This window comes from Rhipicephalus sanguineus, chromosome 6 (genome assembly GCF_013339695.2).
Source record: "Rhipicephalus sanguineus isolate Rsan-2018 chromosome 6, BIME_Rsan_1.4, whole genome shotgun sequence".
NCBI lineage: Eukaryota > Metazoa > Arthropoda > Arachnida > Ixodida > Ixodidae > Rhipicephalus > Rhipicephalus sanguineus.
Window position 1 is genome coordinate 71,606,490 of NC_051181.1, and position 25,535 is coordinate 71,632,024.

The window sequence follows — 25,535 nt, forward strand, 5'->3', positions numbered from 1 at the left end:
GGCCATCGGGTATATCCCCCAGGTGCGTCGTGACCCACCGGTGGGACACGCGGCTATGCCTGTTTCTTTTGCTCCAGCGGAATGGCGCTGCCACCTTTTAAAGATGCAAAGCCGTTTTCCGCCTTCTTTGCATGAATCTATGTTTAAATACAACGTGCTTACCACAAGAAAACGCATGAAGTCAGTTTTCGTGATAGAAATAATTATTGGGTAGAGTTATCGGCTCCTTGGAAACGATCGCGCCACCTCACGTCCAATGCAATATGCAAATATATTACTTGCAATTTCAAACTTCAGATGGCAGCACAAGATTGAGAGCTGTCGCGCGTGGGTCACCGGTGGGTCACGCAGCACATAGCAGAAAAATATTTTGATTGAGTGCGTCGTGGGTTACCAGTGGCTCACAACCTTTAACATCACGTAAGTATTGTTCGGGCGTGTGTATCCAGAGGCAACGAAAATCATATCGCTGCGTTCAAGTGTCATAAAGTTATCGCATCCGCATGCAGAGAAATGCACGTAAATTCGCAGCAGGTGGAGCACAGGCAGTGACCCACCAGTGACCCACGACGCAGTGAACGTGTTAATTGCCCACTACACCACAATTCTTCCTTTTGCGAATCAGCGAAGGGCCCACGTACGCGTCCGTAAGGCAACACGCGAAGCTGCGCAGCTGTTTACATTGTTGATGCTTTTGATGGTCATCATTAGAGTGACCTAGAATAGGGGGAGTGTCCAAAGCGCCGGCTCCCGCGTGGGCCTTTTGCGGTGAACTCCCGCGGCGCGCCGCTGCTGCGCCGGACCCGTTAGGACCCGTGGGCTCTCCGCGCTCGGGAAGCGCACGGAAAGCCAGGGGCGTCTGCTACACGCTGTAGTTTCTTGCGCTGAATCTCCGCACAGGGCGCTTGAAGTCAACTTAACTTTAATAATGCGGTGCGGAATGGAGCTTATTCATCTTTAAGCGTTGTGCTAGTGCTGGGACAACAACAGAATGCAAAAAATCATTTGTCAAGTGGCATCAGCGTGGCCTAGTTCCGGTCACAGAGTTCGAGAACGTTGGTGCGTGCGTAAAAACGCGCAACACGGACACGCGCAAGCAAAGAACGAAAAAAAAAAACCTTATTCGCACGAGTAATCGGGCAATAGCATCACGCATGCAAGATTTAAGAGTAATAAAAAAGGTAAATTACAAGCGCAGTCAGCTGAAATAATTAAGCGCAGTGACCGCTTCACACTACTCATGGCCGCCAGTGGTTTGGTAGCCATATGTACACCGCTTATTCGGCAATTTGTTAGCCGCGCCTAGCACTTTAATATGGACAAACCACACTGGAAATACGCGTAAGAGAAACAACAGAAAGAATAGAGACGGCCATACGACCGCAATGCTGTTGGCTTATTTTTGCTTCTGAGGTAGCGTACAACAACGCTCACCTTGCGCAAACATTTGAAAGAAAAGCAATGCCGGGTGAACTAACCTTATTCCACAAGTTTTTTGCACAAAAGGCGTAATATAGAAAATGATTTACAAACATCCAGATATCATGAAATAAAGTTACAATTACACCCATTCTTGCTGTACAAGTTAAATAGCTGCCTGGACAAAAATACGGTACGAAAGTTACAAATATTAAAGTGTAATCTCTCGTTCACTTCAGAAAATTGTGCAAATACAGAGATCTCTTATGTACCTTGCCTGTAAAAATGCAGCATGCGACTATATATATATATATATATATATATATATATATATATATATATATATATATATATATATATATATATATAATATATATATATATATATATATATATAGATGTTTCGGATCGCCAGCTGTGGTCACTCATGCGTCGGTCTTGTTTCTATCTACAGAGATCGCTGAACGTCAGTATATGAAAACTTCGCGCGGAGATGCATGCATTGCTTCAAGCCTTCACCATACGAAATGAAAGCAGTTTCAAACAACTCATTCTCAACTTCAGATGTTTTCAAGGTTCTCGGAGGTTAGCGTCCGCGCGTTTCAGATACTTTACAAAAAGATGTGGACGAGTAGTTACATAAACTAGAATTGTTTCCGCACCCGACCGCAATTCCCGCTTTTTCCTGATGAGCTGAATATAACGTCCACCACGCTTCCCTACTGAAGCTGCGGATTACCTAAACAGCGTGCCTGGTCATCTCTTTAATACATATAAACCGATGACCAGGCGGGTTAAGCAAGCCTCCTTCGTCCCGCAGACGAGTGCAATCAGCTGCTCTGAGCTGAGAATGACGTTTGTTTTCGGGCGATCGCTCGTAACATGAATTGAGACATATATACACGATGTTGCGCTGTTACCATTTCATTTACTTTGGTTTGTCTTATTTTTTAAATGGCAGAAGCCTTAGATGCCGCATCAAATTGACCGAAAATTGACCGTCGGCGTCCCGCGTCACCAACACGAGTGATGCACAAATCATCGCGTGATGACGTCACAAATCGATAAAATTTGTGACCCCACTATGACGTCATCGTGACGTCACTCAACGTGACGTCTTATAATGACGCCATCACATCATACGACCGCTTCGCATTGCCTCCGTGATCTGGGGCCGATCACGTAGGCAATGTAAAATCAGGCGACGTGCAGAAAGCTTGGAATGTCTTCGATCCTGTAGGCAATCCGAAACCACGTTATGTGCAGAAAGTTTTCGGAAAGGGGCGGGGGAGGATCAATGCATCGACTGACGAAAAAGAAGGAGATGGCTGTCGTTTTGGAGTCGTTTCAGGCGAATTGCATAAGGCACCGTGTTTTTTTTTTTCATGTATTTCTTTCGCATACACTTTGCTTATGCGGTATGTTCTTCAAAATGTATGGGTAAGTCTTACATGTTGACATCGATATTGGTGACCACCACATCTTTATCACCTGACGGAGGCCAATTGTCAGACCACACGTATATCGTCAGAATTATTTCTGGCCGAAGAAAGTGGGTTTGTGCGCCACACGCCGTATTATTATTGTTAGTCGTTACGGAAACGGCAAGCATGTCAAGTGTGTGGTGCCATGACATATCGATCATGTTAGACATACGGTCAGCTTTCGTCAGCTTTCGTATATACCAAGTGAACGAGACGCGACTTACGTTAGTAATTTTTTTTTACTTTTGGTACCGCGGCCACGCCGACGGACACATTAGGCTTCGCTTGAAAATACTTGAAATAGCTGAGCGCGGGAAGGAGCATTGTAAAACGAATCGAACGCATGAATAAAAGCATATGAAGGTGCAAACGCATGAGCTACCCATTTACTACGTGCATATCTGCTACGTTCCTGGTTAGATCTATTTTATGCTCCCTGCAGCAAGTTACGTTCGTCACTCCTCACTTAAAGTAAATTAAGCGCCTTCTCTCACGATGAAGTGCGCGCAGAATGCGGTCCTCAAACAGCCTCATAAGTGTGGACCATTGCGGTGACAAATCAGCTGAAAGGAAAAATAAAAAATCCCCGTTTCACAACGCCCAAACGCGTTCACTGTGCGATGAGTCCCGGCAGTATTATGTTGCAGTGACGCAGTATTAAATATTGCCCAACTTCCCGCAACTTTGGCTAATAACGGCCAAATTATCAGGCGCGTAGCAGACGCTCACCGCTTTGGCGCGGCTTCCGCCGCGGAGAAAGTCCACGGGTCCGGCACGGCAGCGCCGCGGCGCGGAAGTTCACCGCAAAAGGTCCTCGCTCCTCCCATGTATTCGCGCGGCGCTTTGGACACTCCCCCTATTCTAGGTCACTCTAGTCATCATCATCAGCCTGTCTACGCCCACTGCAGGGCGAAGGCCTAATCCCATGTTCCGCCAATCAACCCGGCCCTGTGCTTTCTGCTGCCACGTTATACCTACAACCTTCTTAATCTCATCTACCCACCTAATTTTCTGTCTCCCCCTCACGCGTTTGCCATCTCTTGGAATCCAGTCAGTTACCCTTAATGACTACCTGTTTCCTGCCGACGTGCTACGTGCCCGGCCCATATCCTTTTCTTCTTCTTGATTTCAACTATGATCCTTAACCCCCGTTTGTTCCCTAACCCCCTCTGCTCTCTTCCTGTCTCTTAAGGTTACACCTATTATTTCCTTTCCATCGCTCGCTGCATCGTCCTCAATTTAAGTTGAACCCTCTTTGTAAGTCTCCAGGTTTCTGCTCCGTAGGTAAGTACCGGTAAGATGCAGCGGTAAGATGCAGCGGTAAGATGCAGCTTGCACTGGAAGTTGTAAAGGAGTACGTCTACTTAGGACACGTAGTAACCTCGCAGCCGAACCATGAGAGTGAGATAACTAGAAGAATAAGGATGGGATGGGGCTCATTCGGCAAGCATTATCAAATCATGAATGGTAGTCTAGCACTATCTCTCAAGAGGAAGGTATATAACAGCTTTTGATGGTGGTGGTGATTAAATATGCCTGAGTGCTTTGCAATGAGTGGGCCTTTAAAACACCCACTCGTTGCGCAATTCACATGTATTGACGCCTGGCGTGATTCTACGCTTATGCCAAGCAATATTACATGCGTTAAAGACATTCCTTCCACTACATGACATTCATGCAGTGTTTTTGTGTTTTTTTAAGCACATTCAAGCAATTGCGTGGCTCTGTGGTAAACACCAGCTTGCCACGCAGATGACCTGGGTTCGATTCTTCCTCCAACCGAAAATTTTAATTATTTATTTTATTTGCATCTTTCTCGATTTTTTGGTCATGGACAAGATAATTTTTCGCTCACAGTCAGCGAGGCCGACATTGACGCCGACACCGGAATTTTTGCGAAACGAGCTCTTTAACGCTATCGCATTAATACGTCGGTAAATGATCGGGCAAAGACAGACTGCAAGCAAACAATACATGGTCGCAATCTCCGAAAACATGCAGAACATGTTGTCAAATTTTTCTAGGGAAGTTTGTTATAGATTACAGATTTCAGTTGCAGTGACGGTGCTGTAGTCGCACTTGAATCACCCGCGAGGTTTTACGAAAAGGAACCCGTTTTATCTTTTGAAGGAAAGATGACTTACGTAGGTGGGTGGATTGATTTCACATAGAAACAGAGCTGGGAAGTTTTTGTTTGGTATCTCATATACAGTGAGACAGCAAGAGGGGAAAAAAGACAGAGGCCCGCTTTTGCGGCAAGACTTGTCTGTACATTCAGGCTTAGAAATCTCAGTAACGGGCAAATCTCAGTAACGGGCAATATAGGAAAAAACTTCTACAGGGGAGACGGAAGGGCATGTTGTTCAGGCTAAAGTCGTCCATGCATCTGAAGCAAAGAGGAAAAGCGGAGCGATCGGCTGGCTTCCGTATACCACGTTTCGTGCCTCTTCGCATGGAATTCCGAGGAGCCGCCTCTTCGATTACAATGGCCGAAAGTTTCGTTTCCTCGGCCTTCTTCTTCCTAGAAAGAATAGATCCTCCCAGCGGAAAAGTGTTTGCTTCCGCGAGAAACGGTTCGGGCACTCGGAGCAGCCAAAATCCGGCGTCTTGCGGAATTCGACGACGGCGAGGAATTTCGGTTGGTTACCGCTGCGTAGAGCGGCGAGCCAATCGCTCTGTTTGTTCGATGCGTCCGCCGTGATGCGAAGGCCCGTGCTACAGACCTCGCACGTTCGTATATCTAGGCGTGTTTTTCCGAACCTCTGCCGTCCATTACGCTTAACGCTCTTCCCCTTTGCTTCTTTGTTTGGCACGAATCGGCCCGCAGTATACCGTTTACCTTTATACCTTCTTTGTGCCTCGAAGCCTCGCCTGACTGCGTGACAAGAGCAGAGTACGGCCTTCCCTCCGCTTTCTGTTTCCTCGCGGTGATGTGTGGACCACCAATCGGGAACATCAGTTTCTGGTGGTCGAAGAAAGCGTCGGCATCCGACGGCCCTTCGGAGCTTCGGTCAAAGGCGGACCTTGATTTATGCCCGATATTAGGCCAGGAATTCGGACGAGGAAGAGGGCGCTGCTGAAGCCAGACGAGCACTGTTTCGGCGTGTTTCGCTACCGCGCCTTGTCTTACCATCATTCGTGCCACTTTCGTTACTGCACTTACAGAGTTTCCATTTTCTTGGTTTCTTTTTGTCTTTTATTTCTGTGTAGTCCACACCTTGTCATGCCTTACTTGTGTGTGAGAGAATGCCAGTTCATGTTTGGAAATAGCTAGACATTCCAGTGTGGTCTTCTTCGTTGCGGCCTAACAGCCGTACAACTTTCTTGTCTGCTATTATTTGCAACGTAGGTTCTCTTGCAATGATGCTCTTGTATTTCCTTATTTGTTGCAGCCAAGTGACAGAGTGACTGGTCCAGTACGACATCCCGTGGCGGAATTCCGTGCAAGCTCCGGCTCCGCTTGGACCAGAGCTTCTCTTCCCACCCGCCAGAGCTGCGATGTCTCCTCCCGAAAAGTTTAGACGGCTAGGCAATCTACGCGATTCGTGTGATTCTGTTTACCGCTCCGCCCGAACGCCTCGGCGTCCATGTCGCCAGCATAGCGGGGAAAATATGCGGAGAACGCCTTTGGCAAGTTTCGGTGGCGACAGCGTAATCCGGCGTAAATCAGCAAATCACGGGCCCTCGAGCATTCCTGTGTAGGCTCCTGGTGGTGGCGAAATTGTTACCCGAGGTAGTGCACGGACAGAGAGAAAATAAATCCGCAGCACTACAGAACACAACTGCAGACTACACAGAACGACACAGCGCGCTCGCTAGATTTTAAGTGAACTTTCATCGACATAAAGGATTCATGAAGTCTGCATCAACTAGCCCAGCTAAATGCATTACCACAGAGGAAACTCCCATCACGAAGTTTCTTCTTGCACGGTGCATTCACTGTGATCAATGCACAGTACAAGCGTCTCTTTTAAACAGAGAGCCAGCAAACATTATGAAGGAAACTTAATGGTTTTAGCCTATTTTTACCCTATTGAGGCTCGTCATTTGTGGCAGCAGGAAGTACAAACTTTAAGAGCATACTACGTCATCCCTTTTCCTCCTACAAGCTCACTCCATAAAGTAGTACGTACATTTCTCTCCATTTTACTGTCCAGACGAAGCACCTATACATCAGAGATCGGTAAAACCAATCTCTCATCTCAAATATTGCCATAACTAGTGTGCATATGATGTACTTTGCAGAAATTAATTAATTCGAAGCAAAGTCATTCATTGAACCAAATATATTGTTTCATATATGGAGAACGTTGTAGACCATATGCCTGAAACTGTCGTTAGAGTGCTGTACGATAAATATGAACATAGAGCGCCATTCTGTGTGACAGTGTCGAATCAAATATTTAAGAAATTTGCAGATCCTGTGCTTGCGTTGTGACCCATGTGAAGCAAATCTTAGTACCTAATTTCAGGCACAATGGATGCTACACGTATAATAGTACTTACTTTTATTGTATGCAACCTGTGAACTCATACGTGGTATATGCGAATGTTCCGCAACGTGTAACAGCTAAATGCAGCATGAATTGGTTTCAACGCGACAGCGTTAAAGAGCTCGTTTCGCAGAAATTCTGGTGCCGGTGTGCTTGTTGTAAGCAAAAAATCATCATCTTGTCGGTGACCGAACAGTCGAGAAAGCTGCACATGAAGTAAATAATTAAAATTTCGCTCCGTTGGAGAATCAAACCCAGGCCGACTACGTGGCAAGCAGTGTTCTACCACAGAGCAACGCTACTTGTTTTTTTTCTTTATACCTGTCTTAGGTACACCAACATATGTTACAATCACACTTGTCGTAAAACCACCCAACGTACAAAGTACATACGGTGACGCAGCTGTCAACCAGCGTCACGCTGGTGTCGCCATATTAAAATTCGCGTAATGTCACCAGTGGCTCTACTGTTGAGAGCCACTCTGGTGGTTACGGTGCTGCCTTATGAACTTCTACAAACCAATGAATATTTGCTCTAAAGTAAGCTCGTGCAGGCCGCGCATCTTTATCAAAGTGATAACCTGCTATTCTCGATCGCCACAAAGAGTGGAGGCCCAAGAGCGTTATGGTGTCTAGAGGAACCCGTCTTTATTATCGACATTCAAGAACCTAATGCCGTACGGGTCCAGAGGTAAGTCTTTCTTGATAGCTCTTTGTAAACATCCCAAAAATACCTCCGTCCCAACAATGCAAACAAAGCAACGCTACTTGGTTGGTAACAACTTTATTCATAGTCCTACTGCTTGAACTGTTTTGAAAAAAAAGAAAAAAAACTTATATGATGTCATGCGTGGAAGGAGTCTCCTTAGCGCATGTAATATTGCGTGGCCGAAGCGTAGAATCGCACCAGGCGTCAAAACAAGTGAATTGCGGAACGAGTGGGTGTTTTAAAGGCCCACCCATTACAAAGCACTCAGACATATTTAATCATCATCAGCTGCAACAGCATCAACAAAGTGAGCAGCTGCGTATGCTTGCGTGTTGCCTTACGGACGCGTAGTGGGCCCTTCACTGATTCGCAAAAGGAAGAACGATGGCCTAGTGGCACTTACTGTACTTGCAGTAGGCATTCTAGGATAGCTTGAAACGCACAATGTTACGCACACTGTCGTTCGTTTCCTTACGGCATGGTCGAGGCATGCACCGAGAACCGAAGGCAGGCTAATAATTGATAAGGCGATGCCCACTTGCCGGAATACGCTATCGCGTGGTACTCTTGAGGGCGAAGCTCAAGCGTCCTCCAAATTTTAAATGGTTTTTTATACCCGAAATGGTTTCTCCAAAATGGTTCCTCCAATAAATAAGTATATGATCCATGGGATCGTTATGAGACCAATGTAATCAGTCTGCGTAAATGGGTAAGTCAATCAATAATGTAAATTGCTACACGTGACAGTGACCTCGCCGCACCAAGTTTTCAGCAGACCTTACCTTCAGGATGTGGCAAGGGATAGGTCACTTGTGCGACCAATCTCACTGGCTGCCCCCGTCAGGTCATGATTGATGTTACGAAGTTTATTGCGAACAAATGCAACTACCAAAGTATACAGACATACAGAGTCATCATTCACCACTACATTTCGAAAGTGCCGATTCTCTATCGTTATATACAGTAAACTCTCACTTGTACGAACGTCTTTAACGAATATTTCAGAATAACGAACTTTTAGAAAATCCCCGGCGATTTTCTTATGCATTCTATGCAAAAATCTTTCAGTTAAACGAATTTCAGAATAGTGAATTTTTCAGTTCAACGAACTTGATCCGCGGACCCAGGCTCATTTTTAAAATCAATTCAACGAAGTTTTGTGCACTGCAGCACTGGCATAGCCGATGCGAGCCGTCACTAAATCAGCCCATCCATCGGCGGCGGCGCGACATCGCTTGTGCATGCAGCGCCGCCGAGGCAAAGCGGCCGTCCGGTGAAGAAACGAGCCACGTGCGCATCAGTTCGCCCCTTCTTTTTTTGTCTGTCTCATCGGCATCATCGGTATTATGCGGCCACTTCATGTGCCGGAGGCAGTGCACAGAAACGTACTCTCTGGAAGCTTTGTCTCTTCTTGCGCTTTAAGGGCACCAGTTCAAATTAAAACTACAGATTTCTTTTCAAATAAATTGCATTTCACACTTTTAACTTTAATGTCTGCAGTGCCCAATGCTGTTCCATACTCTAGTGAATATTCAGTTTAGTGAACTTTCAATTGAGTGAACTATTTCCTGGGTCCCTTGAAGTTCACTCAATTGAGAGTTCACTGTATATATAACAAGGAAACGACCCGGATCGCCACCATTTTGGCTTTTTTGTCAATCCCTCAGACAGCGTCGGCACCTGAAGCGCTGCGGCGCCAGGCGCTACATTTCGCTATCCGCGACGGACTTTTATACCACCCAACGGTATAAAACATCGATGGCCGCACACGGTTACTCGTCGTACGCCAATGATGCAACTAGTCTCACATCTCTCCGCAGCATGTCTCCGCAGCGCTTCCCTGCCCAGCCCACCAATTCGACCGTGTCGGCATTGATTTATACGGGCCTCTTCCATGCACTGGCGATGGCAACCGATGGATTATCGTCGCCGAGGATCATTTGACAACGTATGCTGAAACCGCCATTATTCCTGCCGCAACAGCAAAAGAAGTTGCCTCGTTCATTCCACACCACTTACTTCTCCGCCATGGCGCAGCCCTTGAACTACTGAGTGAGGGGGGTCGTGTATTCCTCTCGGACGTGCTGCATAACTCCTATCTGAATGACAAGTTTATTCACCGCACCACTGCCGCTGATCACCCAGACCAATGGCTTAACGGAACGATTTACCGAACGCTTCGAGACATGTTGCCGGCGTACGTAGCGTCAGACCCCTGAAATTGTGATCTTGTACTTCCGTTTGTCACATACGCATACACACAGCTTCCCAAGCCACTACCGGATTCTCACCGCTGTTTTGCTTTACGGTCGTGAACCCTCCAGCACCATTTGATATGGTTCTCCGTGCCGTCCATACGCAGCCGAATGCCAACCTGTGTCGGCGGTCACTCAAATGCGAAAATGCCGGCAACTGACCCGTTCTTTGATGTATAATCTAGAGTGTCGCGAAAAACAGCATCGTGGCTCTAAGACACCCCGTGACCCTTTCACCATCGACTCCCTCCTGTGGCTTTGAAGCCCGCCAATTGCTACTCCCGGCCTTTCGTCTTCCGACGTACCCCGTCCTTCCGACGTACCACGAACCCTACCACGTGGTTGCGCAAACCTCGCTGTTAACCATCTGATGGTCGAATTTTTTCGCAAAATGCACTCCAAAATGTGTATTTTTTGTTGCTGAATTAAATTCTGCAGACGACTCTATTTCAGAGTAAGTTTGTCTAAAATTTTTTTACGTGACCGTAAAGCAAAAAAGATCATTTTTTCACATACACATGGTTTATTCGTGATAACATCAAGCAAAATCCTTAAAAACACTTATACGATATTTTTAAATAAAAATTATGCGTTGTATTAAACATAGTTCACAGACATACAAAATACACATGGGGAAGGGTCCACATCGGAGAATCGCCGCTCCCTCACTGCAGCAGAGCAACCGCCGCGCACTTCCATAGCGTAAGCGTAACGACTGCGTTATGAGCGCACGAAGAAAACTGTACTGTTGGGTACCTGTCCGCAAAGGAAAACGAGTGAATAGCTATAACTATTCTTCGTCTTTAGTTTTTCCGAGTCCCAAACAGGAAACGGAACCACGGCGGCGTCGTTTGTGTCTTTAGCGCGGCACGGAAACAGATGTAATCGCACCCCGGGGAGCAATAAACGAGAGAGTAACAAGCGGTCACCCTTTGGAGATTAACCGAACAGCCATCAGTTTGAGGGTGCGAGAAGCGATAAACACCCGAAGGACGAAACCGAAACCAGGCGTACCGCGCGCGAGTGTTCTGGCGCGTTTCACACTTGGCCTCGATGGGGGCGAAAGCGGCAAAACTCACCGGAAATTCACTCGCTTCGCCGCCTAAAGCGCCGGAAAACCACGCCGCGAGGCGGACGCGAAAAAATCGGTCCGAGACCGATTTTTCCGCCACGCGAAAGCGGATCGCCTTTCCGCTTCACGGGAAGCCGTACTTTGGCTGCGCTAGCTCAAATCACGTGACGTAAACAACAGACCGCAATTCAACATGGCGGCCAAGGCGTCGGCGGTGGCTCACATCGGCGCATTTGCAAACTACCCGTCCAGCACGACAAGACTCACAGCCTCGACAGGACGCGTTCCTCGAGAACCTGGTTGACAAGAACACGGAAGTAGAAAAAGGTGTAGCAGTAGCGAGTCGGCGTGCCCAACGTGTCTCGCTTCTTGCAAAGCCGGTGAAATCCGCCGCCGCAGCCACTGCTGCCGGTCCGCTTATGTAGTTTCTGCTGGGTATCTCCCGAAACGGCGGTTTGAAAAGGTGAAAGCTATTTATTTTCCGTGTTTTGCATGCTCAATTTGAATTCGGTACGAAATTAAATGCTCAGGAAAGGGGAAAAGAGAATGATTCTCGAATGGCGAAGGCGGCGGCGGCGGCGGCGGCGGCGGCGGACAGCATGCTGGAGAGGCAGAACAAATGTGAACATTTCCGACGCGCGCGAAAACGGTTTTCCGGCCGCTCTGGCGCTTTCGCTTTCTCTTCGCTTCTCAAGTGTGAATGCGCCTTTCGGGTGCGCAAGCGAAAGCCGGCGCTCCGCTTTGGAAAGAAATAAAACGGAAAGACATCGGCGCCTGAAAAAATTCCACGTATTCCCGAAGGCGGCAGCACATGTCTAGCGGGAGAAATGATCGAAAAACGCGCGCAAAACCAGCCGAACCGCAGCGCGCGCTCGGGACGAGCAGCAAAAGCCGGCGCGCCGCTTCGGCAAGAAAAAAACACAACAAGCAGAAACATCGGCGCATGAAAAAAATTCCACATATTCCCGAGTGTGGCAGACATGCCAAGCAAGAGAATTGATCAAAAAGGCGCGCGTTTTAAACATACAGCAATGTCGTACATGTACAGCTTTGGTGCCTGGAGGTGTGCTGTGCAAGTACGGCGTAAACCTCCAAAGGTGAATTATGTGGTCGAACCAGTTATGTCATCTTCCGAGTCTCGGCCGGCGTGGGCGAGAGACATTCCACGTTGACCAGCTCAAGCTGTATTATCATCCTCTGACGCCTCTCTGGGTCACAGGAGGATTACCTTGGCTTCAAAACAGGGTTGATTGTGACGAAGATGAGCACCACAGAAGCCCATTGCCAACGGCTCACTCGTACCGGCCATTCGCTATCTGCTACGCCTTGCCTGCTGCTGCTACGATCGTCGCTGTCGCAGAATACGACCTCAATAAACCCCCGAAATAGGTCTGTATATATATTTGAAAAAAAAAAAAAAAATGGGGTTGGGCTACTTTAGAGCGTGCAATCCTATAAGCCCGACATTATTTACAAAACACACATATAAACAAGAACAAGAAAGAATAAACATAAAAAGGAAATATAATCATTAGCACTGCGCACGCGTACTCTGATGTATAAAAAATACCTCTCTTCATTCACCGCTTCACTTTCTTGGATAACGTCACTCAATAGATTTGCAATGGTGTCTACGCGCTAATGTTTTGGAAGTTGTCGTTTTTCTTAACTTCACTTAACGGAAGTGTCCAGTTCATTACAATGAAAGAAAGGAAAACGTGGCTATACAGCCCCTCTTTCTCCCTTTTTCTGTTATACTCAGCACTAAGGCATCCTTGATTACCTCTCATCACATTTTACCGCTCGTCATTTACCTCTTATCACCCCCCCCCCCAAAAAAAAATACGTGCAGCTTTCACTAGTGGCACAAGGCAGGAACCATCAACGGATCTAGTGTTCGACCTATCCAAGTTTTGCTAACATTGCCAGGCTTTTGCTGAGAGGCTAAGTTTTAAAAAGAGCAGAGCTCTTTAAGCTTTTCGCTCACGCAAATCACGTAACATGACGTAAGTAGCCACGTGACTAGAATCATGTAACATCATGTAACTACTCGCTGACTAAAATCACGTAACATCACGCACATCTATTCACGTGACTAAAATCACGTAAGATTTTGTCGCGCGACTAAATTTACGCAGCATCGCGCAATAGCTAGTCACGTGACATGTCTAGCCAAGTCTACACATACTTCGCACTACTACCAAATATAATATGTATGTATATATATATATATATATATATATATATATATATATATATAATCTATATATATATATATTATATATATATATTATATTATATATATATATTGTCATGACGATGAGCAGCGGCCTAGCTTGGCCCTCGTGCTGACCCAGCACGAGAGAAGACGAAGAGAGAGAGAATAGAACACTTTTTAATACATTGCCGTCGTTTCTCTAGTCACAGGAAAAACATTTCGAATATTTATTCAGAAATTTGAACATTCCTCTAGATTCTGCAAATATTCTTTCCCTTGGGCGTCTTCTCTGGGCCACAGCAACAGGAACGTTTGCATAGCTGTCTGCGAATTTCTTCGAGACCAAGAAGAGTTCCTTATTAAGTTATTTCCTATTGCAATTGGTATTTATAATTCTTTTCTTAATTGATATTTTCGATATTACGGTTCTTTTCTCATTCTATTGGCACATAACCCAAATATTCTTATTTATTTCAATAGTCGCTTGTAGTCCAATTAATTCAATTACTTTTGCCTAAATTTTAAATTTCCATGTAATGTTTACAGCCGGTTTCATGGCCAATCCCCTTGTGGGTAGAGCCACTGAAGAGGATCAAGCAAGCAAGCAGAACGCCGGCCCACGAACGGGCGTTGTCCACCTGTTCTCTCTTTACAATGGCGCAGCCTACGACCATCGAACCGTAAGCTTCCACACTTCCTCGACCATGGCACCGCCAACGTGCAGCCGCAGTGAGCTCGAGTTGTGGACGGCGTCCCAGGCCTCTTCAGCATCTGCTCACCTTCCGCCGCTGCAACCACCGTTCGGGGACGGGCCTAGGCCTCTTCGGCGGCTCGACACCGCTTCACCGATACGTGTTGACGACAAGGAACGCCGTTCACGCGTCCTTGGCATGGATACCGCCGGCGGGACCACCGGGACCACCGCACTCCGCGAACTCCGCCTATTTCTCACCGGCGCTCAACCGTCAATGCAGCGCAACTATTACGTGTCCTGACGGAAATATCTCGTCAGCTCGACCGCGTGTCGTCTGGAACTGCGGGTTCTCGCCTGCCGCTTCACCATCGTCGGCTGTTTGGGCACTGCCGGTGTTCCGCGGTTTCCAGGACGACGTTTTCCTTTGGATTGACACCGTCAACGCGCTCGGCACCCACCACGCCTGGACGGACCATAAAAAATGGATGATTGCCATCGACAGCTTCGCGATGCCGCTAAGGCATGGCATGCTACGAAGGCGTCAGGCAGCAATCCTGGTCGGCATGGTGTGCAAAGCTCACAAATCTTTTTCGTCCTCTTTCACATGCCTGTGACCCTATCTCCTCAGACCCACCTCAACCGCGCATAGGAGCTGTGAGGCACACCACTCGACGGCGCGGCTCGGGCGTGCACAAATGCCCTCCGCCCTAGATCAAGCTCGCGAGGCACAGCGCTTCTGTGTGCCGCTGTGCCTTTCACCAACGTGCCCTCTCAGGAATCGAGCTCATGTGAAGCACCAGCTCGATGGGCATCGGTGCCTCGAGTCTGACGAAAAAAACCCTCTCGAGCTGCCCTGAAAACTGACGTCGGACACCGGCTGCACTCCGCCTGGTCTCCGCCTCTGCGCCGGTACACGACAACTCAACATCACTGAGAGAGGCGAGAGACCACACCTCGTCCAGCACAGTTGGAGGAGCCGGCGCCATATTCGCCTTTTCTGGGGCACATACAGACACCAGCTCCTGTCGTGCTTTACCGCCTACAGTGCAGGCGCCGGAAGAGGCGAGGTGTTCATCCCTGTGCTAGACGACGAATTTCATGATGGACGCAACCTCGGCGCTGAAGACACTCGCAGCAGCCTCTCCAGCGAGGGCAAGCAGAAGGCGGCGGGGCAGACATCGACACCGGCCGCGAGCAGTTTTCCGCCGAGTATCTCGAGTTCCGCGACGTTGCCAGAGACCACGACTACCTTCGCGCAGGTGCCAGCACCTCTCGTGCCTGGCCTGCCTTTCGCGAAGGCACCGGAAGAGCCGATGACACACACCAGTGACACCACTGTGCTCGCAGGCCCACCGGAGTCGCTTCTCTGCTTCGAGAGCATTCCTTAGCCGAATGCGCACCCGGTCACCTCATGTTGAGTGACAAGGTTCTCCGGGACAAGCGCAAGAATGTTGCCGTGTCGATAATCCGAGAGCCCATTGAATACTATCTTCTATCCGAAGAAGCCTGCTGTAGAACCCCCAGCCAAGAGTCCCGGTGTGCCTTCTCGGATGCTGGTCCGGCAAGCTTCTTTGGCCGGCCGCATCTGCCGCTTTCTCCACGAAATAGTCGAAGCCCGCCGCGAAAGGTATCGATGGCAGCTGTCCACAAAAAGCCCCTGCGTGGCCGAGACCGACCACAACGATGTAGCCAGTCTCACACTCCAGATACACTTCTGCAGATATCCGAACGAAATCGCAGCGTGGCTGGGCCAGACCACCGAGATGCAGTCAATGCTGCCCACCAGAAGCGTCATCGCCAAAGCTCCAAGCCAAGCCCCAGCACTGTAGCGAACGACCACAGTGACACAACCAGCATCGGCCACCAGAGACATTGTCGGTGGCTTAGCTCTTCCGCAGTCATGGCGAGTGTCATGACGATGAGCAGCGGCCTAGCTTTGGCCCTCATGCTTGACCAGCACGAGGAGAGAATAACGAGAGGAGAGAATAGAACAGCCGGCCCACGAACGGGCGTTGTCACCTGTTTCTCTCTTACAATATATATATATATATATATATATATATATATATATATATATATATATATCCTTGAAAGAACTAACTTAACATAAACTTGCAGTGCGCAATGAAAGAGTGCATTTCAGTGAGCTCTAAGGGACGGTAAACCTCTGTACTGAGAACGTGTAGATAAATCACCCGTTCCTATTGGCCGCGAGATCGAGCGGAGTCGCCGCCTGGCGGCTACTGGCTGAAGCGCGCCTAGTGTGGATTGCTCCATGCGTCGTCTGCCAGCCACGCCGTTTTCATGTGAGCGTACGTCCTGCACGTTTCTCAAAGGGCGGTTTATTCTGTTATGTTGGCGCGATTTTAACTGCTCGTACATATACCTAACATGGTGTACAGAAGCAAATGGGCTTGCTCGGCGCATGCGCATTGTAATAAGATCAGTGAGTGTGAATTTCGAGATGGCTGTGTATTGGTGTCGTACCTTCGTTCGCCGGAATCATCTCAGTGTTGATGCCTCTTTCTGGTTCACCCTTACAAAAATTCTCATTGAAAAACCATAGAGAAGTTATTGAGCAATGTCAACAGATGGCACTGAAAATACATTGCGGATCAATAGAAAAACTGTTGAGAAAACTGTTGACCAGTATTGAAAATTGGCCCGCGACTTTCAATTGAAAGACCATTATGTAAGTCAACATCGATATATCGTTGAGAGGAAAAGAAACGTCAATTGAAAATACATTGTGGATCAATAGAAAAACCGTTGAGCAAGCTATTGACCAGTATTGAAAATTGGCCCGCGACTTTCAATTGAAAGACCATTACGCAAATCAACATTGATTTATCATTGAGAGGAAAAGAAACGTCAATTGAAAATACGTTGTGGATCAAGTGAAATTTCGTTGAGCTGTTGACCAGTATTGAAAATTGGCCCACGACTTTCAATTGAACGACCATTAAGGAAATCAATATTGATTTATCGTTGAAAAAACGGTGAACGTCAAATTGAAGCATTGTTGATAGGGTTTTCACATAGCCTGACTGAGATCATTCTTGATTTGGGAAAACGGCCAAATGTAAATGTAAGTACATGTACTGCAGGCCTAGCTAGGTCACCTTGGGCCTGCAGTACTTAAGTGCCTACATTTTCATTTGCCCATTCTTTCAAAACAACAATAATCTCAATTACGCGACATAGCTTCAGATTGCTGCCAGCTGGAATAAAACCTTTAACATCATCGTTTATGAATACACTGCTTGTTTTTCACACGCTGTAAGGTGCAGCAAAGGAGGTAATGTTTAAAACTTACTCAAATCTGTATTATATCTCGAACTCTATCACAGCCAAAGCTATATACCAGTCTCCTCTACCAACAGATTCACACAGGTCATATTTTAGCAGTGTACATGGCTCCCTTTGTCCAGTCAGGTAGTGTTTGCAGGGTGCAAACACCTGTGAGTAAACGACACTTATACTTGCACCCGAGGTTGGCGACACCAAGGCACATGCCAAGCATCAACACATTAACGCTGCCATGAACTTCTGTTCTTCTCTATCAGCTTGTTTTAATGGACACTAGCCGAGTTTCCGTGTAACTTGGGAAGAAAGAAGAGAACAGTTTTCTAAGTAAAATATTTATTTTTAAGCAACAACTTTTGTTCAAGTTCCTAAGTATTTGTGGTTTGACATAGCGAGAACTTCCCACTGTAATGTGCAAACTGCATCCAAGTTGACAAAATAAGTTAAACACTATGTAAAGCACCACTCTAATAAATAAATTTTAGACAACTACAGGTACCAGAAGGTAAAAAAGAGCATAAACACTGCTGACAAGGCACACACACTACGGGAAGAAATGTGCTGAAGGAGTGAACAGGCTCATACTGGTTTCAAAGCCCAAATTCAAGGATCTTCAAGGATTCCTATAGAAGGTTCTTGGAGGATGGAAGGCAGCATCACAAGTATCAATTTTCTGCTCTAACAAAGTTTCCAAAACAATACGGGCAGCTTTAAGCATTTGAAGTAAAAAATGGGATTCAGCCAAGTGAGAACCTAGAGACAATGAAGCCAAGGAAAGTATAAAGCACATAATTCGTAGGCTTTAACTGTAGAGTAGTAATTATGACATAAATGGAAAGGAATTAAAGAGGATGAAAAATCAACTTGCTGCTGATAGGGACCAAATCTACAACCTTGAGATAATGCGTCCGATACTCTACCTGATCATATTAGCTTCCTGCTGTGCACAAAATTCACAGCATTGATGCAGCTGCTGGGACATCTTTTATATTAGATAAGTAATCTTGTTCAGTTCCCCCGTCTCACTTTTTCAGGCATTGAGAAACTGTTCAGTTTTATGACGGTGATGTACGACGCTTCTACTTTTTCCAAGTACTGACCTGCTAAACAAAATAGTAATGACTGCTTCAAAATTTTATCCCCAATTTTTACAATTTGATCGTTGAATACATTTTTGACTCCATGCAGTCATCATGCTTCTCCTGTTTTTGGGCTTTGATAACAATTGAGTCAAGTGCGAATTGGATTTATGCCAGTAGAGCAATCAACTTAGCAAATATCCTCTACATATAAAGTCAAGGTTCTTGCCTACACAAAAGAGCAATAACAATCACTACATGGGAGTCAATCATTAAGCCTGAGCAGCAATGCCATCAGCTTTAGTCAGAAGTACTTGGTTTCTAGCACGAAGCATCAACTTTTTTTCACATTTTGCCTGCATTATAGGACAGTGGATGTTTGTTGAGCTAGAAGATCTTTCACACGTAGTGAGCTTGCTATAGAAGAAGAGAAGCTAGGCGCTGGAAGTGAAGTCGAGTCCCGAGGAGCCAAATCAAGAGAAAGGGGGAGAAGGCAGAGCGACACTTGCGGAAACGAAATGAATGATCGGTCAAGCAGTGATGCAAGCAAGGTAAACACAGTAGCGGAATCATCATTGAGCACGACATGTTCCCTCAGTTTGCTAGACAAATGTTTACAGAACACAGAAAGAAATTAGTATTGTCAATATTGGCCACTATATGCTAAAATTCCAAAGGTTTTCAAGGGTTTCAGGGCTTTAAAAATGTACTTTTACTTTTTCAAGGGTTTTCAATCGTTTCAAGGACCTGCATGCACCCTCAGTAAAGGAGCAGATCACAATTTAAAGTGGAATGTGCGCCCTATGAATACCACCAAAATATGGGATTGCAAACTTGAAGCTTGATTGAGCGCTCACTTAATGCAACTGCACATAAACTTACACATTACAATATTGCAACACTTGACTAGTGAATGCAATTAATGTTAAATTAGCGTAACGCGATTGTTCGTACACTTGCACATTATAAAATCACAGTCGTTCACTATTGGTAGCACCACCGCTCTTCATCTGTTCAGGCAACTTCGGTTCCCTCGACAGAAGTGGGGCCAAGGTGTTCTTTACATTCGTGGCCAGCGATTTGTGACAGATGAAGCCTGCGACAGAAGGACAGGACACTTATAACTAAAAGTTCCACGAGAAAAATATAACAAACTTTGCACACGTCACGATGAAATTATTTGATTAGTTCTGTATGGGTAGAACTGCAGTGCATGACCAGCACATTGCGTTCCCCAGTAAAAATGCAAAAGAGGGCAAGAACGAAAAGCACGCTGTGCCAGAGCTTTATGAACACCTTCTATGTCAAAGGTGTGAACCATACTTTACCACTTTGGCTGCAGCATAATTTCCAGCTAGACATATAACAAACATAAGAGGAGAGACAGGGCAGAGCTCTTGCCTTCAACTGCTGAAATTCATTCACAAACCCAGAATATCCCCAGTAGACAAACAAATGATCCAACAAGTGTGCCAGAAATAACATTCAAGCAGGCCAGCAAAAAAATTTCACTGGCGACAGAAGTCATTGTTGGTAAGCTTCTTAAGACATGCCACTTCTTGCCCAACGAGTTCAAAAATGGCACACTTACATATTTATCACCAGCCATGAAAATGCAGCAGTCTTACTGCCTGTCTGTCTAGAGAGCAGTCAGAGCCCACATATCTAGTTAAAAACACGAGTTAGGTTTTTAGTTTTAACAGTCAAATAAATAGAGTGCATTGCTCAGTGGATTTGCTTGCACGTAAAGTGACTTCCTTGCATGTCTGATTGTTTCAATTTCGTCAGCTGAAGCCTAGTGCTCTCTGGCAGTTGAGCTGCCAAAAAGATTGAGCTGCCTCTGCCCCTTCACTCTTCATTTTCCTGTTCAGCATAGGCGTTAGGAGATATGTCACAGCTAAAGCAATCACACAAACTAGCCCAACTCTCTTATTTAACTTTGCCTACTGAGTAACAATATGTTTACTAAGAAAACTTACAAAAACTACGAGACATTTTGAAGTAATTTTGTCTGTTTACCCAAGTGAGATGCAAACAGCTTTTGGAAGTTCGTATCGTGTAGCATATTTTCATTGCTCCTAAACAAAATTCCACCACGCCACAAGAATTAAGAGTCGCTTCAATTTAATTTGCATCGTACAAGCTGATATGCTGTTAAGTGCATTTTGTATGTCATAATTACTCTTCATAGGCTTCTCTACAAACAAACGTTAACACGGCTGACCAATGAAGTGTGTTTTCAAACTTCAGAACACCATTTTACTTTGGCTTTACTGCAGTTATGCAAGCTGGTTAGACTAAAGCCTGCAGAACACAACAGCTATCAGAAATGTTCTGTTTCAAAAGTGGCATATTCACTGTGGGATATACTTGTAAGAATATTATTTTTTTATAACTATAAACCCACACTTACTGACAAGCAGTCTACGACAGCCAAATGCTCCTTTTGAAGTAAGAAATCACGAAAGAGTTGAACAGTTTCACAGTGGGATTCTAAGGTACATGTCACAGTTTGTAAGAAGCGAAAAATAGCAGACATCAAACGCCTATTCAGAGCTGTTTGATTTAGTCAGCATGTTGAAAAAAGTTAAACACGTTTTCCCTAACTTAGCAGCGAAGTTGATTGATGGCGTGTTATAAATGGGCTAGGTGCTTACTGGCAAACAAGCACCAAACATCACATGCAAATATAAGGGGACCACCAATCACACAGGACATCGAATAACTCATCTGGAATACAATATCCTATTAGCTTGTAGTGAAGTTTTAAACAGCAGACGGGACAATGTTAACGCCCAAGCTATGGAACGCGCAAAAAATGTCATAATATCCGGGGTTTAACGACCCAAAACCACGATATGATTATGAGAGATGCCGTAGTGGAGGACTCCGGAAATTTCGAACACCTGGGGTTCTTTAACGTGCACCTAAATCTAAGTACACGGGCCTCAAACATTTTCGCCTCCATCGAAAATGCAGCCGCCGCGACCGGGATTCGATCCCGCAAACTTCGTGCCAGCAGTCGGGCGCCATAACCACTAGACCACCGTGGCAGGGGCCAAACAATGTAAAAAAGAATATGGAAGTCACTGAGCATTACAGTACAAGGAGCGTGCATGCAAAAATTTGCTTCATCTGGTGACAAGATAGTCGGCACACCATTAATAGATATGGCAGCAGAAGTAACATTGCTCAATGATAAGACACCTCATGTGTCCCTTTTTTCCTTTCCTCTGTGAAAATTACTTTTTGAAACTGCAATATATTGCTGGATTTTACTAATAACATTCAGTTCGTAGTCAGCACTCTGGCTGTGCTCTACCAGTCTTGCTCTTCGTTATTGCTGTTTTACACATAAATGTAAAGAATAATACTTGAATGCCATAGTCCGCTGCCAGTTCATTGGCACAACTTGGTTAGGGCAAATACAGTGCCTAAGACGGCACTCTAACACACAAGCATGCATACCTTACAACTTGTTTTACCAAGTTTTACTTCATCATGAAACTCTGAAAATCAATTTAATTCTGCCTCGCATAGATGTCCCAAGTTTCCTCAAACAGTGAGATATCCTGCTATGGCGCTGTGCAGGTAGCTGACAACATATTTTTTCAGCACATCCTACCAGAAGCAGGTGGCCACAAGCATGAATGGCCAAGTGGAACATGTATATGACATGCACTTGCTATTACATATTGTTTCCTGTCTTGGAGTTGCTCACAATATAGGAGCAATAAGTCTCTCAATTGAAAAGGTCTAAACTGTCGATTTGTAGTGATGAAACAAATAAATACCATTTAATATGGCCTTGTCCAGACTTGCAGGAAGAATGCTTCCATCTTTCACAGCAAGCTGTCCACCACTTGTCTCTTGAGCAGCTGTCTATGCTGGATACATGCATAACAGATAACAAAAGTTCCGTCAACTTGCGCACAGAGTCCTTACAGTACAGAAGTAGTAATATTAAGCATGATGGCTTAACACAGGCATATCATTCATTATATACCAAAATTGTCCTCGAAATAGGCCCAGGATGCATTAAGAACAAGTATTAGAGTAGTAGTGGGTCACAGCAAATAATTGTAATTTGCATTGGGTGTCGAATTTTTCCTACAATTACAACAACAATTACTACAATTCCTACAATACAGCTTGCCATATAGGTAATTTGAACACAAGAAAACTCCAGGAGCACTCCCACCAAAAGTATTAAATAAATATACGTGTGGTCAATTTGCAGAATGGATGACATGAGCCATTTATTGTATGACATCATGAATGTGGAGATTTCAAAAAGCTTAAGATTCAGTAAAAGAGCAAGAATGCCAGATGGACAGAAAAGAATTGAGCACTGTGTTAGTTTTCTGTCCCTCTGCTGTTCTTACTTTCATTAATCTTGGGCACGCTTTAGCAACATGCCCAATTTCCTCTCTGAACAACTATCCTTGCTGTACTAAAGTCCATTCATGTGCAGACCTGGTCCTTTTGCACTAGAAGTGCCTGTTCAAATTTAATGAGCCCTGATCCACTCCCGTTCTTTTGTCTTTAATAGCGAGGGGCCTCGTGCCAGCAAACTTGATGCCCTCAGGTAGCACATGACGGTTTATTGATCAGCTACCAGCTCGTAGATTTCACGGGCTATGCGACACCAGCATGACTACGAATGCTGGTGTGGCACTGCCAGGATTACACACACAGAAGTGTCCAGTGGGGTGGATGAGAGAACGACTATGTCGTAGCTAGAGTGGTGGAGTATGAGATGCAACACTTTGTTGTAGGTTCAGGCCCTGGCAGCAGAATGTTTGTATTTTTGTCTACATTATTTCCTCTTTATGTCATTAATACTACACTACTTTTAAAACTACAAATAATCTCCCCTATACCTGCCTTGGCTTCATCAGGTTTTGTCGAACAAAAAAACTGAGCCCCTTGATCTATTCAATTTTTTTTTTAGTTTGTTCAATTTCTCAGTGCTGTAATCACGCCTGAGAACCAGTAACCTCACTGTGATCTGCAAACACGTATACAGATATCAGAAATTGCGTTCTCTAATTAATTACTTCATAAACTAAAGCAGCATTGTCACCAGTTTCACTGAATGCTAGATTTTAGTGTGCATCCTGCAAATAAGAACCCCCTTTCAATTTTCCTCTTTCTTTAGCAAAGCACGAAGGAAAACAAGAACTATACAGTACAACACAATCAAGTAGTGTTTCAATGCACCAGCGCAGCCTAATAAACCATTTACCATTTGGGATAAGAAGCTTTTGCAATGGTGCTATTCCCTGTTACAAGAATTTGTATTAGAATGTGTATGGTTCATCAAAGAAAATATGAAATGGCATGTCAGATATCTGACCCAATTTTTATCACACAAACACAGCAACAAAAGAGCATGTAATTGTTAATAAGCTTAATTGAACTGACACTAAATATCAAGCACTCATTACCTACTTTTTAATTGCTGACTTGAGTGAAGTTGTTTATATTAGAAAGTTGTGGTGCATTGACAATTTAGCACATACCAAGTTTTGCTTGAAATGTCGTCCCTTCCTTGTCACGTGCAGTTCAGACACGCCGCGTGTCCCGCGCCAGTTTCGATATCAACCTTAAAATTGGAAGTTGAATATCTCGGATAACGCGCAACTCTCGCGATTTCAAAAAAAAAAAACGGCATGCCACAACTTGGCACGCACAATATCTTTTTAATATAAACTACCTCCCTAAATAATTTAAAAGTGGATGAACGAGTTGTTAATTAACAGCGTAAATGTAATTTTGCTTGCGGCAAAGTATTTCCGCCTCGACTTCAAGTTCATGAGCGAAAATGACAGGAGCCTGACTGTCACACAACGTTTATAAAAAATATGTAATGTCCAAAAAGAAAACACACACACTACATGCATGCTGTGCGACTTCCCGTTAAGTTTGATGTGTGTACGTCCTGTTACTACCAGTATCCATAGCGTGATTCACACAAATGCATTGCTTCAAATGGGCATCCAGCACACATCTAGGTGCTACGAGCCGCGACCTTGCGCATTTACACCACAGAAAGGGTGTGGAACGACCAGTATGTTTATAAGCGGACCCACTTTTACGGCGACAAGGCAATGTGCAAGTCGCTCCAAGCGACGATCTCGTGCAGCTAAGTTATAGCGGCTCAACAACACAAGGCGTGCGTGGCAGGAGCACAGAATCCCGTAATGGAACGCGCATTCTTCAGCTTGTTTTCAACTGTAATCAACGCACACGGCAACCGCTCCATAGAAAGGTATAACGAAGAGCACAGAAAGCAGCGATACTAGCACAATGCATACTTTTTTAGCAGGCCCTTGCTCTTGCGCAGCATCCCTTCTGTGGTAACTGGCCGCCCGCCCAGGCACTCTTACCTGCATAAAAGTTTTCCATGCACTAAGGTAACTCAGTAACGCAATTTGGTAACATTCTTGAACTCACCGAGGTGTTGTATCCGCTGCGGCGACTGTCTCGTCAAACGGCCCGCGCTTGCGATCTTGTTCAAAGCTCGCGTCCGTTGGTTGGTGCCGCGACGACGCATCGCCGCCGTCGATTCCATGTCAAACAACGACCCGAACGTCCCGACACGCGATTGTAAGTAGTACGTGTTCATTCAACAACGATAACCGCACGTAATATTGATAAACACGGTAAAAATAGATGCGCGAAACACCACTTCGTTCGCAGCGAGCGCAGGCAGCCTTTCAACGGAACCCGTTTGAACCACGTCACGTGTTCACTGACGTCTCTGCGCGTGCGCGTTCTTCGGTTTGAACTGATTGGCTCTCTC

The 25,535-nt window shown here is 45.6% G+C and overlaps 1 long non-coding RNA gene across 3 annotated transcripts in view; it reads right to left on the reverse strand.

The window, feature by feature from the left end:
• Nucleotides 1–25,320, reverse strand: part of LOC119397908 (uncharacterized) — a 36,330-nt gene extending 11,010 nt beyond the window's left edge. Inside the window, exons 1-4 of one of the 3 annotated variants that reach the window (XR_007416529.1) lie at nucleotides 25,187–25,320; nucleotides 25,048–25,119; nucleotides 22,522–22,614; nucleotides 19,434–19,823 (exon numbers count right to left, since the gene is read on the reverse strand). This is a non-coding gene — a long non-coding RNA (uncharacterized LOC119397908). Of the gene's footprint in view, nucleotides 1–19,433; nucleotides 19,824–22,521; nucleotides 22,615–25,047; nucleotides 25,120–25,186 lie in introns of those variants that run through there. The other 2 variants (XR_007416530.1, XR_007416531.1) reach the window with 2 other exon arrangements.
• Nucleotides 25,321–25,535: the final 215 nt, after the last annotated feature.